The following is a 19,523-nucleotide window of genomic DNA, read 5'->3' on the forward strand; positions in this document are numbered from 1 at the left end:
GAAATAAAGTGTTTTCATTGTAAATAAGCAAAAGAGTGAAGTGTTTTTTTTTTCATTTACACTAAAAACATTGAAATTAAGTATACTGACATTGTGTGTGTGTGGTGTGTGTGTGTGTGTGTGTGTGTGTGTGTGTGTGTGTGTGTGTGTGTGTGTGTGGTGTGTGAACCCCCCCCCCCCCCCCCCCCCCCCCCCGAAGACAAAATAAATCATTTTATCTAGTATAATAGCAGGATGGATAACTAAATGAATACTGGGGAATTCAAAGTACACTGCATTTCCAAATATGGTGGCCACAGTACACTACACATTTGTATGATTGTTCAACACCTGTAGTTGGTGTTAAAAATAATAGCAGTCCAACATCACTAACCTCCTAAATCCTATTTTTGTGTAGACGTGATATTTCTACATGGCAAATAATTTACAAGTAAGTATTGTAGAGTCATAGAAAACCAAACATGACATGCATGCTGCTCATTCTGTGTAATGAATCTGTAATTGAAAGGGGCATGTTCAAAATAATAGCAGTGTTGTGTTCGATTAGTGAGGTGGTTGATTCTGGGAAGAAACAGGTGTCAATTATGACCCATATTTAAGGAAGGAAGGAAGCAAAGTTGTGCATGTGGTTATCGTGCAGTTCACACTGAAATACTCAGCAAAATGGGTCGGTCCAGACATTGCTGTGAGGAACAGCGGATTTTGATTAAAAGTTGATTGGAGAGGGGAAAACATACAAAGAAGTGCTGAAAATTATAGACTGCTCTTTTAAAATGATTTCAAATGCTTTGAAATGGCATCCAAAGCCATGAACGACGTGGGAAAAAACAGATTGAACGGTTCGAAAAATAGCAAAAAAATGGCAAAGGCTCAACCAGTGATCAGCTCCAGGAAATCAAAGGGACTTAAAGTTACCTGTGAGTACTGTTCCGATCAGAAGAAGGCTATGGGAAGCAAAGCTATCAGCTAGAATATTGTCTTTCAACAAGACAACGACCCAAACACAGCCAGTTAGCGAGTAAAGTCTTGGTTCCAGATGAAAAGACAGATGTTTGGAGTGGCCAGTCCAATCCCGGACCTCAATCCATTAAAAAACTTGGGGTGACATCAAAAAATGCTGTTCTGAGGCCAAACTCAGTGATGCAGAGGAATTGTGGAATGCAGTTCAATCGTCCTGGGCTGGAATACTGTTCACAGGGGCCAGAAGTTGGTCGATCCATGCAACACAGATGTGAAGCAGTTCTCAGAAATAATCGTCATGCAACTAAATATTAGGTGCAGTTATTCAAAGTAAGACAAACACTCGGGACATTTTCAGTTTATACAGTAAATGTTTGAGTTTGTAAAGAAAAATGCAAATACTGGTATTTTCCTTCATATTCTGTAAAGGTAGAACACAAACTTGATCAATTTAGGTCATTTTTGATTGGAATTGAATGTGCAGTGTTCCCAATGCATTGATATTATGGAATTAAAAGCTAGTCTAAGGATAAACACTGCTATTATTCTGAACTGTATTTTCTAAACCATTGGCTTACAGCGCTATGGCAGCATACACCTTTCTGGGAAGGCTGTCCACATTGATTAGTGAGGACAGCCACTAATGTTGGGCGATAAACCTTCTAATTCATCCCAAAGGTGTTTGTTGGGGTTGGGATCAGGCTCTGTGCAGGCCAGCCAAGGTCTTTCACATCCATGTCCACATTCTTTTTGGCCATTTAATTTAGGTCATTCAAGTCTCTTTCTCAAAAATCCCATTATTGCATTTAGCGCTGGTGTCTTTGTAAAAGGAAAAACGTTTTTTCTTTAAATCTGTTAATAAAATCCCACCAATCAATCTTTCTCTCCTAAAGTCTCCCTCTGACAATGAAATCTGAATGTGTACTAAGAGTTGCTGTCCACTTGGTGGCAGCATAGTTTCAGCATTTCTTAAACTACCATGATGTGTGCCTTGTTTTGTGTTAAGTGATACATTTAATAACTATACACGTTTATGCATCAGGGGAGTTTTTAATTTTTTAACATTTGACATCAGAGAGAAGGTTCTGGGGCGCTAGATAGCTCAGCTGGTAGAGCAGGCATGTATAGAGGTTTACTCCTGGGTTCCATCCCGACCTGCAGCCCTTTGCTGCATGTCAATCCCCCTCTCTCTCCCCTTTCATGTCTTTATCTGTCCTGTCAAAAATACCCCCAAAAAACAAGCTTTATAAAATAAAATGAGAGAGAAAGTTCTGTAGATGACAGATGTTTGCTGTTCATTTTGTTGTCATGCAGCTTTTTCTCCTTACTAGCCTAAACTTAGACAAGACACTGATGTGGTGGGCATAATGGTCAAGAAAAATTTTGGGTGACATTCACCCTACAAAATACATTAAGTTGGTTTCTGAAGGATTGAAAATGCTTATTGAAAACATAAGAGATGAGAGCTGAAGCATCAAGTGAAGGCAAAATTTGCTGCTGGCAAGCCTGCTAAGAGAACATATGAAGCAGTTTCTTGCCTTTACCTGCAGGAGACAAAAACATGTAATGAAGTTTTTAAAACTTCTTTTCTTCAGCATTTTGGCTCAGATCATACACTCATAATCTCCACACCAAACGTGTCAACATGTGATCAACTACAAATTTATTGAGGTGTGACTGATCCTCAACTTGTACTAAGACCATACAGAAGAGTAGATTTATTGGCGTTACAGTCTGGTACCATGGCCAGAAAATCTGTATAAATCAATCCAAACAAGAGCAGATTGCAATAACACACCTTGTTCTTTCTTCAAATACCTGTAACAGATTTAGGTTCATTTAAATAAACTTCTTCAAAAACAAGATTCACTTAAGAAAAGAAAATAAAAACATAGAAATTTGCCTCGGCGTCCTTGTCATTGCATCATAAACAGACCAGATACAATGAATACATAATCAAACACAAACCAGGGGCAACGCAACAGAACTCCCAGTGCATGTGTCCAATTAGCATAGCATGCTGGTTGGCTGTGTGAAAGATAGACAGACAGAAGGAAATATCAAAACAAGCCTCCTTGTCGTCAGCTGTGACACGTAATCAAAGGAGAGAAGCTTCTCTACAAGAGGGTGTTACATTACATCCCCTTGATGTTTTGGCAGGACTTTTTTTCTGATAAGTGAAGTGTGGAAAGCGTGGTGCTGCCGGTCACCATACGGACTGTGAAGGCAGCACCGACACTCCCCATTAACACTGGAGTGGGTGTCAACAGGTGACGTGAATTAGTACAAGCCTTTAGTGAAGTGACAGGAATCATGGGAATTTAACAGGACCCTAGACCCAACTTTTTAGAGCAAGAATCCCCAGACTTTTCATTGTTTCCTCATACCAGGTCAATAACTCAATCTGTGTGGCTAGACGGTGCACATTTGTGTCTTTGGCTCCCTTTTCACCAACCACACAGGAGGTGAAGGCTGGATCAGAGCTCTGATTTGTCTGCCATACATTCAGACACTTCAGGTAAAGAGAGAAAAATTGCCTACTGTAGTGCCACTTCAGTAACTTGACTGGGCCTGGCCTTCGCTCTGCGTGCATTGAATGAGTTTGGCTGCAGATAGGCTCCCATTGATGATGAGCTGGAGAGAGGACCATAGAGAAAGGTAAGGGGTCTCGTGTGTGTGACTGTGTGTGTGTCTTTAACAGATCTGGCCAGAATAGATCCTATATTTGTGTGTGGACATGAAGGCAGAAAAACAAAACAAAACAAAAAAGAAAAAAGTAGGAACAGATTGTGCTTTTCACACTGACAAGTGGACTCATTTAATGCAAATGTGCCCTGTTGTCTCCCTTATTTGTTCTCTCTCTCCTCTCTCTCTCTCTCTCTCTCTCTCTCTCTCTCTCTCTCTCTCTCTCTCCTCTCACACACACACACACAATCAGTATTACTCTGTTGACATAGGGAGAGAGATGGTAAGATTTTATGATCCTTGAAGCCTCCGGTTTGGGACGAAACACACACACACATATGTCACTTGTACTTTAAACGCAGTGTGTGTGGACCCCCATCAAGCAAATCTGGGTTTAATCCACTTCTGCAATTGGCACTGGCTGGAAGAAATCCTTTTGACAAGGATGGTGTTTTCTCTTTCTGACAAAAGACAGTGGCTCAACACACGGCCTTACCCATAACTTGATATCTCAGTGCTGCGGTATTGAGTCCAATTCTCCCAGTACAACCCCACTCCCACTTAGAAATGTTTGACCACAATGGTGTATTCTGTAGCTAAGATATTCACTTTTCCCCTTCCCTCACTCTTTCAACCCTTCTCGTCTTCATCTACACATGCATCAAAACAGTTGTTGCATCTTTAAATCTATTCAACCCCAAATAATTGTCATGCGTGCCTCATTCAGCAGCAGGGTGCACAATCCCAGCACAAAAAGGACCCATGTCCCTTGGGCTGTCACGCAGTTTATTACCCACAGGGGGTGCTATGGATCCAGGTTTGAGTGCTGGTGGCCCCATTATTACAATTTAATGGTTTATGTGAGTGAGGAGGCAATGTTCCTCTCTCTCTTTCTCCCTCCCAGCAGAAAGCTGTGTACTGCTCTTATCTGGTCAGACCTGCTGCAGGAGCCAACCTGCAGTGCATTAAACAAGCATGCGTGCGTGCGTGTGTGCGCGTGTGATAATGAGAGAGGAGCGACAGTCAGACAGTTAAAGGAAGGATATCGAGAGTTCATCAGGAGGACTGATTGGACAGTCTATTGTCGTGTGTATTTGTGAATAATTCATCTCAGAGATTACACTCAGAGAGAATAATGACATGTGATGTATTCTTGCTCTGTATACCCTGTGCAAGAAAGTGACCTGGAGATGAGAAGTTAAGCAAAGAAGCCAGAGTAATGGTCTCGGAATTCTTAAAATTAAAGATGCCGCAGAATTAAGATATATTTAACACTGAAATATGACTATTTACTACTATTTTGGTGTTTGGTGTTGATAGCTGTTTCCCCTTCTTTGACAGAAATTAAAATCTTGATTGCTGGTATTGCTAATAGACTATTCTTCTTCTTCTTCTTCTTCTTCTTCTTCTTCTTCTTATTATTTTATTGTTTCTTTGTGTACAGAGGCAGCTGTGCATGTTACCTGTCAAATTCTCAGCCATCTGAGTCAGGCCAACTGTGTGTGACAAGTGTCAGTCTGTGTCAGATCTGCTTTGCCACAGTAAAAAAGTTTGGTGTGTGTTGTTTTTTTTTATTATTGGGAGGGAATTGGAAAATGCACACGCACACTTCTCTCTGTGTGCCATCCTCTTTATTTGACACATTCTCTCTCTCTCTCACTCTCTCACACACACACACACACACACACAAACAGAGCTGGAGGGGAACATCCACCAGAGCGGACTTGGTTGGAGCAGTAACTTTATTTCACCTGTCATAAACCTCCGCTGCACCTAAAACAAAGATTCAATCAGAGCTTTAACATGTTAAATCAAAATTCCGAGCACATTTCCCCCCCCTCGGTCTTTGTACAGCCGTTACAGCCATGCACGTACACATAGGGAGACAGACATGTACATACAGCACGGATGCTACCCGGACTATTAAACTCCAAGCTGCCCGACACGCCACTCTCCCAAACTAGGCGCACAGGCATGAGCGGCCGGTTTCAAGCTGCCCTCCCTGTGAATTGATTCTACTATGAGCCTACACGAATCTCTGCTTTGAGAGGCGGGGGAGAACGGCACAAAACAACGTGTCCAATATGGCTTTAAACCTCACTTTAATGTCACACACGTACAGACAAATGTGTTCAAAGACGTGTGTCATTGTGTTTATTTCGCTCCAACAGAAAGGCAGCTCGTTGTGCGAAGGATTCGCGTTATCTTCCAGATTCCGCCACCCCCAGGTCGCGAAATGGAACATTCCACAATTTATTCCAGGGAAAGACTGACAGTTTTTTGGGTCATGAAGCAGCTGTTCAAGTCAGCGGTCGGTCCCCCCTCCGCTGGAATAAGAAATTAGTCCATTTTAAAGTAAATAACTTAAGCCTCTGGCCGATAAGAAGGAATTATAGAATGGTGTGCAGGCTCAATTTGACGGAGAGAGCCCCCAAAACAGTCAAATCCAATAAATATGATTCCCCCCCCCCATCAAATTATTAAACATTAAACAACATTGGTGCTAGAGTTAAGCCAAGTTATTATCAACACAAGAGAAGATGGGAGACTATATACCATAAGCAACTTGCTTCCATTATTGAAGAATTAGGTTTGCAAAGCCTGTTAATGCACATATAATGACGTGATCAATTTTTGGTGCTTAAATTAAATTTTAGGCACCTGAAGGTCACGCCGAACATCATCTGTGCAACGTTTGATTTCTAATTGTCAAAACTGAGTACAACTGAGCCAGAGTTGCTGCTGCTGCTGATGATACTGTTTTGCTTATGTAACTGTCATCACAGGCTCCATTTGTGTCAGTTATCACTCCACTTAGTTGGAGTTTGACAATAATTTGATGTATGAAGAGAGCTCATGACAATGATCTTTTGTAGATTCCTAAAGTCATCCTTCTGCACTCTGACTTATTAGAGACAGAAATAACTACATTTGTTGAACAAAAACTTGTTTGCCATGGTTAAGTCACTCATCGTTTTGACCTTTCACTGCAGGCGCTATGTAAGACTTTTAGTGGAATTAAGTGCTTTAAACTCAGTTAAATTCAGTGCTTTAAACAAATGCCATCTAACACCTAGAATCTATTAGTTGGAACATATTCCAGATTTTAAAGGGCTGCATTAGTTGAGTAACAATCAGGTATTGTGCCAACATACACGTAGTTACATTTCATGAAGCATGCATGCTGGATGAGATTAGCAATTTGTATTCTGTTGTAGTTTTTTTCATTTCATTTTATGAGTAATGTATCACATCTTAATTTTTAGTGGAGCTAATGCTAAAAGTGGTTCATATAAAGTTCATGGTGAGACTTGTGATATTAAGTATAGGCCTGGTGTATGTCATAGATTATCAAATCATCTGTTTATCAAATGTGAAGACTTACGCTGCAAAGACTTGATGTTTGCCACAGAAGGAAATGTGTAGTGGAGTATTGATAATGTCATTTGCAATCTCTTCACTGAAAAACAAATTTATTTTCATTAGTCTAAACTGCTCTCATTTGTAGCTATTGTACTAACTGTGATGGATGCTTAAATCTTCTCATTTATGGACTAAATTACTTTATTAAATAGGGTAAACATAAGTTGAAGGAGACTGATACGCTTATATATTCTTCAAAGACACGTTTGGCATACAAAATACCAATAACATCATTAATAGCGAGGACTTATGTAATAAATGAACAGATGGTACATGATGGTCCATCTGCATATCTAAAAGAAAATGTATATTTCCTTAGCGTCATCAACATCTGGGTGGTGTGTGTGTGTGGTGTGTGTGTGTGTGTGTGTGTGTGTGTGTGTGTGTGTGTGGTGTGTGTGTTAGCCTTAATGTAAAAGATTGAAATTAAACCAATCACTGACCATACATTTTGTGAGGTTATTATAAGGTTTGTTGTTAAAAAATCAGTAACCTACTTTTTCTGCACACAATTTTTGTAAGGGACAAAACTGTTAAATACACATAATACAAACACAGCTAAATATGAAGGAGCATGGGCCCGGTCGCTACGGAACTGGATTGAATTTATACCAAACCCCATTCACTTTTCTCACTTATTCCTTTACACATTTCTGTCTTTATTTTCATTTATTTCATCCATTTCAACATCTCTTTTTTGCGTGTCCACCTGACCTATCTGTCTATCTACTTTTACATTTTTCCCTCCACGCTACTCTCCATCTGTTGGCCTTACTCCAACACCCCCTGCCCCAAACCCTTCTTCCCCCCCCCCCTCTGCCCAGAGTCACCAGTCATCCACCAGCATGCGTTCCTCCTCTGGTCATAATGGAGATCATATGTTGAAGCCAGCTCTGAAACCCAACACGGGACGTCCACATCAAATAAAACCTGCTGTCAGCAGCGAGGCCTGGCTCTGCCAAGGGGAGTGAAACTGTATCTGTCGGCCTCACCAACACGCCAAAAAAATGGAAGCCTAAAAGACCGACAGACAGACATCACCTCTCTGGGAGACATTCCATTCTCCCACTTGAAAACTGCAGATTTTGTCACATTGGTTGAGGTGTGCTCAAACCTCTGAGGTGAAGTTTGCAACTTTTGTGTTACCTGCAAAGATAGGCTACCTGCAGCTGTCAATCATTCAGAAAAGAGTGCTGTGGCTGATTGGCAAGTGATTTATGGAACCGCATGTAGATTCATCCTGTCATCTTAAAAACGTCAACACTTTCTTTGCAATTCCGTCATCACTGTGCAATTCTCATAAGTCGCTGGATCCTCTTTTTATTGCATTACCTTCCTTGCCTGAATACAAGGACTGCACACAGTTATGTTGCTTATCCTTGTGTGCTTAGTTGTCTTTTGAAATGTGCTTATCTTTTGCCAATGAACAAAACAGCGCAATTTTCATATTGGCACCATACATGGAATACTTGAAAGGTAACACTTTACAATAAGGTACACAAAAAAGGGTAGTTACTGTTTTTGAACGAGTAACCACTGATTAGTGACCCTTTTTCAGAAGGGTAGTAATTAATCATTTGTTACTCTTTCAAAAACAGTAACTACCCTTTTTTTTGTGAACCTTATTATGTGCTACCACTTACACTACTAAGGACTATGAAACTGCATTACAATGTGAAAAAAATGTGAGTACAGAGGCTGATTATAACATAGATTTGATTTTTAACTCTATGCTGATCTGTAGAAGATAGGACAAATCACCCTGGACAGTCACCATCAAGTATCTCACCTCCCAACTGAGGATCAGATGTTAGATGTTTGACAATGTGTAAGCTAAGATTTAAATTTCAGATGTCTTTTTTTCTTTTTTTTTCTTTTCTTTTTTGGCTTAGGGTTCTTAAATGCACTGACCAACACTTTTGTTTTTGCCCCCATTTTCTATGAGCTGGGGCCTGTTGCACAAAATTAGGATAAGGGATTAAGCCAGGATATTCAAGTTATCCTAGATGAATTTAGCTTTGACTTGGTTGCACAAAAGCCGGTTGAATTAAACCCAGCCAAGTTACCATGGAGATTTATTCTTTGAGGCTAGCCTGGTCCAGAGCAGGCTAACAGCCGGGCTAAGATTAATCCTGGAGTCTCATGTGTTAAATCAGCTGCCTCCCTGATCCGAAATAAACTTGTTTAACAGTTATTCTGTTGTCTTCTGAATGTGTTCTGCTTCATTTTTATTAACATGCATTACTTGTCACTGTTGTTGTCAAGAGTTTGATGTAAACCCTACTATTGCAGTTGTTTAGATGGTTGTAAATGGTTGCACTGGCAACCTGATGCGGAGTGGCAATCAAGACTTTTCTCGGTGGGATGGTAGTGTTTCGAGGGCCGGTCTGCTAGTAGTTACATTGCAAGTTCTCAGCAACACCACCCGGTTGCCTGGTGTGCGGCCGCTGCCTGCCGGCAGACCTGTGCGTCACTTCAGTGTCCGCTCTCTCTGTAAAAATAGAGATGAGCAGCGCGGCGTCCGTGGTCCATGCAGCTTCAGGTTTATAAAGGATGCACTCCGGAGATTAAGTGGGACAATGCGGCTAAATTCCCAGATGACATAAATGGCAGACAGGTCAGAGACCAGTCCATTAATGATTTCTTTTTCTTGTTGCTTGTCCTTCTCTAATAAAAGCTAGTTTGTTACTCCTTAATATGTAAGCCTAATGTTTTTCATTAGGTACTGTAGCTTACTTTTGGTTTCCTAACCTTCTCAGTTAGTCTCATATGACTGGACCAATCACTTGGCCTATATAGTACGTATAAAGTGTAGGCATAGTGTACATTCATCACACAGGCAACCACAATGCTTCTTAATCTTTTTATTTTGGTACTGTAAAACATAAAAGCACATAAAACGGATACAGCAATAAAACAAACACATGAAACAAGCATATTAAAAGCAATTAAAACACAGTGTAGCATACAACTTTGTAAAAACGGGGAGCGACTAGTAGGCTAAGTAGATATTTTTAAATTCTTGAGCATTCAGTTGGTCCACTGTAGTCTGTTTGGCTTTTTCTCTTCGTTTTATAACAGCCGTATTTCTTTTTTGGCATATTATATGCTTCACCTCCTCGTTACTTTCCATTCGAAACTGCTGCTCATTGGGTTAAACGTATGCCGCATGCGTCTTCTCCATCTCTACGTCAGTAAATCTGTGATACCGTGGTCTATTCAAGAAAGCCGTGCACTTATCCCAGCTATCTACACCTGGCTTGACATAGCTTCACCTTCTCATCCTGGCTCGGGAATTGTGCAACCGATTAAGCCGCGATGAGCGGATCACACTGAGTCAAGCTGCTTTTTCAGTTATCCTGGATATCTTCATTCTACTTTCAGGCAACATGCCCTTGAACTCAAAGATCTAAGACTTTTTCTATGTACACAAAATATCGTTCACAAATCTGTCAATCTGTATTAGTGAGTGGTCTGAATTAGTGAGCTCCTTTGCTGAGAAAATCCATCCAGCTCACAAGTATGGCACATGAAGATGTTGATTAGACAGCATAAGTGCACAGGTGTGCCTTAGGCAGGCCACAATAAAAGGCCACTCTACAATGTGCAGTTTTATCACACACCACACAGATGTCGCAAGTTTTGAGGGAGTGTGCAATTGGCATGCTGACTGCAGGAATGTTTACCAGAGCTGTTATGCGTTGGGGTGGCAGCAGCTCAGGCACCAAACCCCCAACTGCTCGGGGCGCCTTTCCATGGGCAGCCCCCTCACTCTGACATCTCTCTATTTCGTGCATGTACAGGTACTGAGCATGTGTGTGTAATTCAGGCCTGTGTGTAATAACATAGTGTAAATTGTAATTTCCCCTTGTGAGATTAATAAAGTATACATTATTATTATTGAATGTTCATTTCTCTACCATAAGCAGTCTCCAAAGACGTTTCAGAGAATTTGGCAGTTCATCCCACCGGGCTCACAACCAGAGACCACTTGTAACCACACAAGCCCAAGACCTCCACACCCAGCATCTTCATCTCCAAGATCGTCTGAGACCAGCCACCCGGACAGCTGCTGCAACAATCAGTTTTGCAAAGATTTTCTGCACTGCACAACTGTCAGAAACCATCTCAGGGGAGCTCATCTGGATGCTTGCTGTATTCATTGGGGTCTCCACCCTACTGCAATTTGTTGTAACCAACTTGAGTGGGCAAATGCTCACATACGATCTGGCACTTTGGAGAGGTTTTCTCTGTACAGATGAATTCAGGTTTACACTGTACAGGGCAGATGGCAGACAGCGTGTATGACATTGTGTGGGTGAGCAGTTTGCTGATGTCAACGTTGTGGATCGAGTGGCCCACGGTGGCAGTGGGGTTGTGGGATGGACAGGTATATGTTATGGACAACAAACACAGGTGCATTTTAGTGATGGTATTTTGAACGCACAGAGATACCGTGATGGTCGTGCTATACATCCACGACCATCTCCTCATGTTGCAGCCTGATAATGCCAGCCTCATGTTGCAAGGATCTGTACACCGTTCCTGGAAGCTGAAAACACCCCAGTTCTTGCATGGTCAGCATACTAACCGGACATGTCACCTATTGAGCATGTTTGGTATGCTCTGAATCGGCGTATACAGCAACTTCACACAGGTACTGAAGAGGAGTGGACCAACATTTCTTAGACCACAATCAACAACCTGATCAACTCTATGTGAAGGAGATGTTTTGCACTGTGTGAGGCCAATGGAAGTCACACTAGATACTGACTGGTTTTTGGACTCACCACCAGAGCCCCCCAATAAAGTAAAACTGCACATTTTAGAGTGGCTTTTTATTGCCTAAGGCACACCTGTGCAATAATCATGCTGTCTAATCAGCATCTTGACATGCCACACCTGTGGGGTGGATGGATTTTTATCGGCACAGGAATAGTGCTCACCAACACAGATTTAGACAGAATAGTGAAAAATATGTGAGAGAAATAAGCTTTTTGTGTACATAGGAAAAAGTCTTAGATCTCTGAGTTAAGCTCATGAAAAATGTGGACAAAAACAAGTGTTGCGTTTATAATTTTAGTCAGTGCAAGTGAAATTACCTAAAAGTATCTAGGTACCTCATTTGGTCCTCACTTTTGGACTTTTCAGTTTGAGCCAAGCCAAAATTACAGGTGTGAAACCTCCACCGGACCCTGGTCTGGACCAAACAGGTAGTCTTGATCCGGATCAAACTGAACTTTGGTTTGGTTCAGACTTTTGGATCAAATACAGCGAGTTCTGTCAGAGCAGTCAGCTGTTGGAGCAGCAAAAACTGGCAGTTTACCTGTTAAGTGGCAGTAAATGTTGGCTATAGTTAGTGTTACTGCTCAAAACCTAACTCACAGTATGGAATGACAACTGGACGTAGTTTAGTCATGTATAGTTCTTTAGTGCGTTTGCTTAACTGCAGAGTAAAACCAAAACTTATCTGATCAATGTATACAATTTTGTGTTTTTGTGGCCCTGAGATACGTTCCTATGTCCCAGTGTGTTTGTGAATATTATGTTTCCTATATTATGTTTTATGAATATAAAAAATAAAATTTGATCACAAAAAATGTGTACAATGTGACAAAAACATGAATCTTGGTTCAGATTTTCAGGTGTGAAAAGGCAGCTGTGACAAGAGCTTTCATTGAACTCTCCAGATGCAAAGGAAACATGCCTTAATGCTTCTTTTTTGTACCTCCTTTAGCACAGGGTACACTGAACCATGCTTTACCAAAGGAAAGGAGATAAGACTGTCCCATAATTCCTTGCAGCAGCAAACAATGTGCCTTTCTTGCATAAATTTAACAATTGTTTTCATACAATCAAACTAATTGAGATTCATGTTGATAAATAGTGGACAGTAGGGTGAGCTTTAGCAACCATTCTCAATGTAAAAACAATTTTGTGTCATTTTTGTGACTGGTAGCCCACATTCCTTTTTTTTATTTTTATTTTGTATTTATGACTGAGATTGAATTGCCCTTCCAGTCCCCAAGTCTGAGCAGTAGAGATAGAGATCGGAGTAAGAGCTGGAAGATGGATGGAGCATCGGTGGTGATGGTACTGCTGCTGGGGGGGGGCAATGGAAGCCGGAGTGTCCTGTTGTTCGTCAAGTAGCTGAGCGATCAGATGCTATCGAGCTAGGTGGTGTCTGCTCTGCTCGGCTCCGCTCTACAGCCTTGAGCACTGCACACAGCAGTTAGTTTACGTAAAGGATAAACACTGACCCGGGGGTTGTAATCCACTAGCAGGCCGGGCAGGAGCTGTGTGGATTACTGGAGGCTAACTGTAGCCTCTCCACTTGTTTTACACCTCAAGAGGATCCTAACTGAGCTAAATCTCATTATTTATGGCCGGCTATGGAGGCAGTATTCAGAGTGGCTGGTGTGTCTTTAAACAGATCAGTCAGGAGCTTCCCCTGCCAAAGAGAGCATGTGCGCATGTGCCCAACACACACACACACACACACACACACCACACACACACACACAACGTTCTGTGGTCGTTAGAGGCTCCAGGACACTCGTCATCCCTGTGTTGCACAGGTGAGTATGTGTTTGTGTGTACATGTGAGAAAGACAACAAGAGAAATCATATAAAGGCAGTTCATTCAGGAGAGACATGTTTGCAGATATGCAAACAAGATTTATTTTACAGCTCAAATAAAATGTACAAAGTCATTGTCGATCAGACTCCATTGCTATACAAATCTTTTGTATGTATGTACAGTGTATTAAGGGGTAGAGAACCATCAGACCACACGATGGAATCTAGACACCAGTGGTGGTGACGTAGGAGCCTGAAGACCAGACCGAGAGAGGCTCCGGACCGGACAGCTGGAGTGGAGGGTTGCACTCCTTGCCTGCAACGACAGCTGAATAGCAAAGAGAGAAACCATTATTTAAAGCAGGGTTGGGACTCTGTGATTGGTGCTTGCCATTTGTGTACATTTCTGATTGGTTTAACAGGAAGGTGAACGCCTCCAACAGCTGATTCCAGTTAGGTAGAGCGTTGATTAACAGTGAGGGCTTCCTGAAAGAATTTACACTGAGATACATTTTGATCAGGAGAGACTAGTTGCAGATGTGCAACATTTGTACACAGCATGATAAAATATACATTTATTAGGATAACAGCTGAATTGATTTGAGTTTATTGATTAACAGTTAAAAGAATTTACGCTGAGCTACATTTTTGTTGTAGACAAAACACACCTGGAGAAATGAACATCATTGTCATTTGTAAGTGACAGATCTAATTTTCTTTTCATTAAACAGTGGTTAACAAGATATTTTCCTCTCCTTTTATTTGTCCTGATTTAATGAACCCGGCTGATGTAGATCCAGAATATTCATTCCAAGCAGCTACCTAGACCAGTAATTTCCCGTGTTATTAAAAGGCAGGGATCGTTGATCTGAAGATATGAAGTTTCATTGCTGGCTGATACGAGAATTATGAATGGCGATAGAGGGCAAGAGCTGACCCTGTGTGGAGCCATGGCGCTGAGGGGTCAGCAGCCTCACTGAGACAATGGGGATGAAAAAACTCCAAGAGCAGTTCAAATAAATGTCACGCTTTCTAGACTGCTAATAAAAAGAACAAGACTCCCAATAAAAGCTGCATTGGAAGAGCAAAAGAATGGAGAAATTAAGCAAGCAAGAAAGAAAAGGAGGAGAGGAAGTGTGTTAATATTTCAAACAAAAGGGGAGAAAAAGAGACAAAATGGCGGTGGAGAGATTTTGCAAAGATTTTGAGATGGTTGGGATGAGGTGATGTGGAGCAGAGTGAAAAAAGAGAAAAGGAAAGAAGAGAGCTGGTGGTTTGGGAGTTTAGAAACCTCTCAACCATATGCATTTCTATGTCTGCAATATACATGCAAATGACGGCATGCATGAGTGATAGAAAAGCATAGAGCAAAGAGTTTTTATTTTTTTCAGAGCCACATTACCCTAAACGATGCCAAGCTCCAGCCCACCTCCACCCATCAACACAAAACGCACAGAGATGCAGATGGCAATGGATATTTAACTCTTTAATTTAGCATTTTTCCCCTTTTAATCTTCCATCTCTGCAAATCTTAATCTGTATTCATGACTGTAGGTGAAGTCAACTCTTGTGTTCAAAGAGCTATTTTAACAGACAACTAGAACAGTTTTGGCAACACACCGAATGGGAAAAGAAGAAATAAAAGATGATTTAGAGCCAGGGAGAGACGGTAAAACCGTGAGACGAACAGACAGATCCTAGTGTCTGTAGGAAGGGGGACCTGGCTTTGATTTTTGCAAACAGCTCATATAGTTACAAAGCAGATCCAACGTAGACATGGAGAACCCAGGGAGACATGGAGCCCCAGAGGAAGGAGCTCTGTTTTTGAATGTTGATGGGCCGCTGGAAGGAGGGGGAACCTGTCTGGAGCAGATGTTTTATTGGGCCACATGAATGCATTTTACTGTCCATTTTACATCAAAGAACTTGGCAAGGTGTGTGTGTGTGAGAAATCTTGTACTTAAATCTCTGTGGGGACCATTTTAAATTTACGACTCAGAGTGAGGACATTTTTGGATTGTGAAGCATTTTGGTTGCCCTACACTTTAAAGGGTTTTTGGCAGACTAAGACTCGGTTTTAGGGTAAGGTTAGTGTGCTGGTTAAGGCTAGCTAATGCATTATGTCATTAAAGGTCCTCCCAAGTAAATCCAAACGTGTGTGTGTGTGTGTGTGTGTGTGTGTGCGCACTTTAGCACCTGTTTTTTTTTTGCCAGCACAGTGAACAGAAACCTATTCAGTGATCACTAAGGTCTACCTTCCTTACAAAACACTTTACAATTTGCCTCTCATTCTCTCTCTCACACACACACACACACACACACACACACACACACACACACACACACACACACACACACACGTTCTGTGTTCATTAGAGGCTCCAGTACACTCGTCATCACTGTATCGCACATGTGAGAGTGTGTGTGAAATCATGTTTTGTGGCAGACAAAACATACCTGGAGAAAAGAACAAACGTGGAAAAGCTGCCATGCATGTAATGTATGTACATGAACAGATTTCTTTTGTTTCTAATTTCTGACCTCAAACAGCTGAAGTGTACGTTTTTCATTAATTTTGTCATTTTTCGGAAAATGGACGAGAAAAAGTACAATATTCTTTCTTGTTTATCTAAAGTAAAATGTAATGTTTCTTTGTGTCAATTTTAGAATCACACAAAAAGAAATGTAGATCATTCAGCATTTGTTGGCATGGCAACATACAGCACAACCTGTAGCCTAGTGTGAGGGTGTAAACTGTTGTGTGGCGGTGTGTGACAGGGCTTGTACAGTATGTGGAAGGTCCGAGCGGTTACTCATGGGAGTGTGTGAGCCCGGCTCAATAAACACAGGAGTGTTAGAACAGGAGTTTAAGAGGTTGGAGAAGTGAGGAAGAAGGGGAGCCAGTGTAAATGTTTGTCCGAGAAAGCGCAGACTGTAAAAGCATTAATGTATCATGTGTTTTAAGACCGAAAAGGTGTGTGTGTGTGTGTGTGTGTGTGTGTGTTGTGTGTGTGTGTGTGTGTGTGTGTGTGTGTGTGTGTGTGTGTGTAATGTCTGAAATGCTGTCTGGGTATGCTAACAGTTCTACTGATTGTATCTCTGTGAGTGAGCATCAGATTGGTTTCAATGTGTAGTGAAGTGCATAGACTGTTGTCTGTATTTGCAGATACAGTGGTGCAGCAGCCAGCAGAGAGATTTGTTTCTCTTTGTGTGTGCATCTATGTATGTGTTCAGATCATTGTGAGAGGAGCTGGCAAAAGCCTTCTCTCTCTCCTCTTCTCTCCTGCAGTAATCAGTAAGAGTGGAGGCCTTGCCTTGTCTTCATCTCCCTGCCTGTGGTTTTTTCACATACCGTCCCAGCCGTTTGTGTGTGTGTGTGTGTGTGTGTGTGTGTGTGTGTGTGTTTGTGTAAGCATTTTTATGTGTTCTCATGTGTTGTACCGATTGTGTGCACAGTAATGTGTGTGTGTGTGTGTGTGTGTGTGGTGAGAGAGAGAGAGAGAGGGAGATTTAATGCGTTTGTGTGTAAGAATAGGAGGTGGGGATTGAAGAGGCCCTGTAAAGGAGAAGACAGAAAACCTGAAGGTAGTTAGTTGGCCTTTTCCCTGCAGGAAACGGCACATGATACACATGAATTCAAACCAGCCTGTTGTGAAGTGTGTGCACGTCATATGAAAATGATAAACATTTAAATAAACTGTACTGAAGGTGGCTGAATGTCAGCTCAGGGAAGGTTAATGTTATAATTGCGGGGAAAAAATGAAAAGTATTACCGGTACAGATGTGAATTTTCCATCAGAGTGCAGGCTTCCTGTGCATTATGTTGATCCGTTGTATTCGTAGAAATTCAGCTGGAGAAGTGTTGTTTGTTTTGGCTTTGTTCACTAGAAAGTGAAGCACACAGACAAGCCCTTGAGCAGGGCTGTTTTGCAGTCCGATGCGGCCAGAGGAGGACAGAAGAAAACATTAAAACGCCACTATTTATGCCTTTTCCCAGACAGTCTGCAGGACTTGGTGAGGCTGTCTGCTGGTTCCCAGAAACTGACGCACGCACACACACACACACACACTTTCATACTGACATAGCAAACATGAAACTCTCTCTCTTTCTGTCTTACGCACACGTTGCCACTATCAAATTTAGAAATGAATTGCAGCTCCCGAACAAGACACAACGCGGGGTTTATATTACACCGGCTTGACGTGATCCCTCAGCTGAATTATTATCACAATGTGATGAGAGGTTGTGATGACACGTGAACAGGGAGCATTTGGTGCCTCTCCAAAATGTCACTGTTACGATAACCCACTTACCACAATGTTATGATGACTTTGCAGTCATGGCAAGAATGTATAGCATGTTTCCGTTGCAGCTTTTCAATTCTGCCATATGGTTTTATTGAACTATGATGTCATTACCTAACAATTGTTGCTTCATCTTGTGAGGTTTAAGTGTTTTAAGTGAATTTTTTGTTTTGTTATTCTCCTTTTATTGCAAATCAAGTATAAGTCAATTATCACTAAAAACAAGGCAGTCAGTCATGTTAATAAGAAAAACATCCTGGAGCTGGTTCATCACCTGTACCTTGGCCAGCTGTGACTAAACGCTGTGTCATGCTAGGGTGAGTTTCTGGACATGTAACTGGTTTATATCATCCAAAATTGAAAAATATAATGAGAGCAACACAATTTGGGTAGAAACGTGCTGGCCGAAAGTAATTTGAACTCATACTGCTTTAAGTTTAAAGTGATACTGAAAGTTTTTATTATCAAATTCCCCAAAGAACCAAAACCAAAGATGAGTTATTACCATCCAAATATAGCAATAGCGATGTAATGACTTCCTTTAGGCTGATCAGCAGCTACCATTGTTAGTAAATAGTTTTGTTTATGACAAAGATGATATTCTTTTGGAGTTTTTCTGTCTGATCTCTGGATCTCTGTTCCTAATGTAGCGTATGTGCATACATACCGAGCAGACACAATTAACATTCTCACTGTATTTGGTGTAACCAATAACTGCAAACAAATCTGCACGCTGTCTATGAATTCAGTTAATTTTTATTAAATGATCAGTGAACAAACTCCTAAGATCTTGATAACATCACAGACTACCGTCACAGTCTGGTAGCTTTGAGAAAGAGTAGTACATACTCACATGTGTTTGAGGTTTAGGTTGGATTCAAAGATTAGCATATTGAATAAGTATTAGTGTCACATTGTCCGTGGTTTAGTTACGATGAGAATGCAATCACTGACTCTCTTGTACAATCCATATGCAACAACGCTGCAGCAGAAAAGCTGCACTTCTCTCTACCATGGCAGCAGGTCAACTGGAATCTATAATTCAGTGTGAAGCTTGGCTGGAGTATTAGCACAAGAGCAAACAAAGGAAAGACAAAGAAAGACATTGAAAGAAGGCGAGCGCAATGGCAGGATGATAAAAAAGATACATGGGATTTATTATCAAACGTATGGATTCATTTAGAGTCAAAATCACATATTTGCCTCAGAGTTCTTTACAATCTGTGCAACATGTGACAACCTCTATACTTGGGGGTAATACATGTGTAATACAGACCTAAGAAATGTTGTGTTGGGGGAGTTCAGATGAAGACAGGAGAGACAGGATTTCACTTTTAACTTGAGAATGGTATAAGTGTCAAAGATTTGGTTGATTGCCAGGTAAACGATAGATAATGTCTGCGTTGTAAAGTAATGTACCAGGAATTTGTGCTTGCACGTAACTGGTTGGCGCCTAAGGGCGCCTTTCCCGATGACATTGCGTTGTACAAAAAGTGAGGCGACCCTGTTTAAGCAACTGTTTCAGACATTCATGTTCTCACATGCAGCCCCATCTAATTTCTGGTTTGCAG

This window comes from Etheostoma spectabile, chromosome 9 (assembly GCF_008692095.1).
Source record: "Etheostoma spectabile isolate EspeVRDwgs_2016 chromosome 9, UIUC_Espe_1.0, whole genome shotgun sequence".
In the NCBI taxonomy this organism is placed as follows: domain Eukaryota; kingdom Metazoa; phylum Chordata; class Actinopteri; order Perciformes; family Percidae; genus Etheostoma; species Etheostoma spectabile.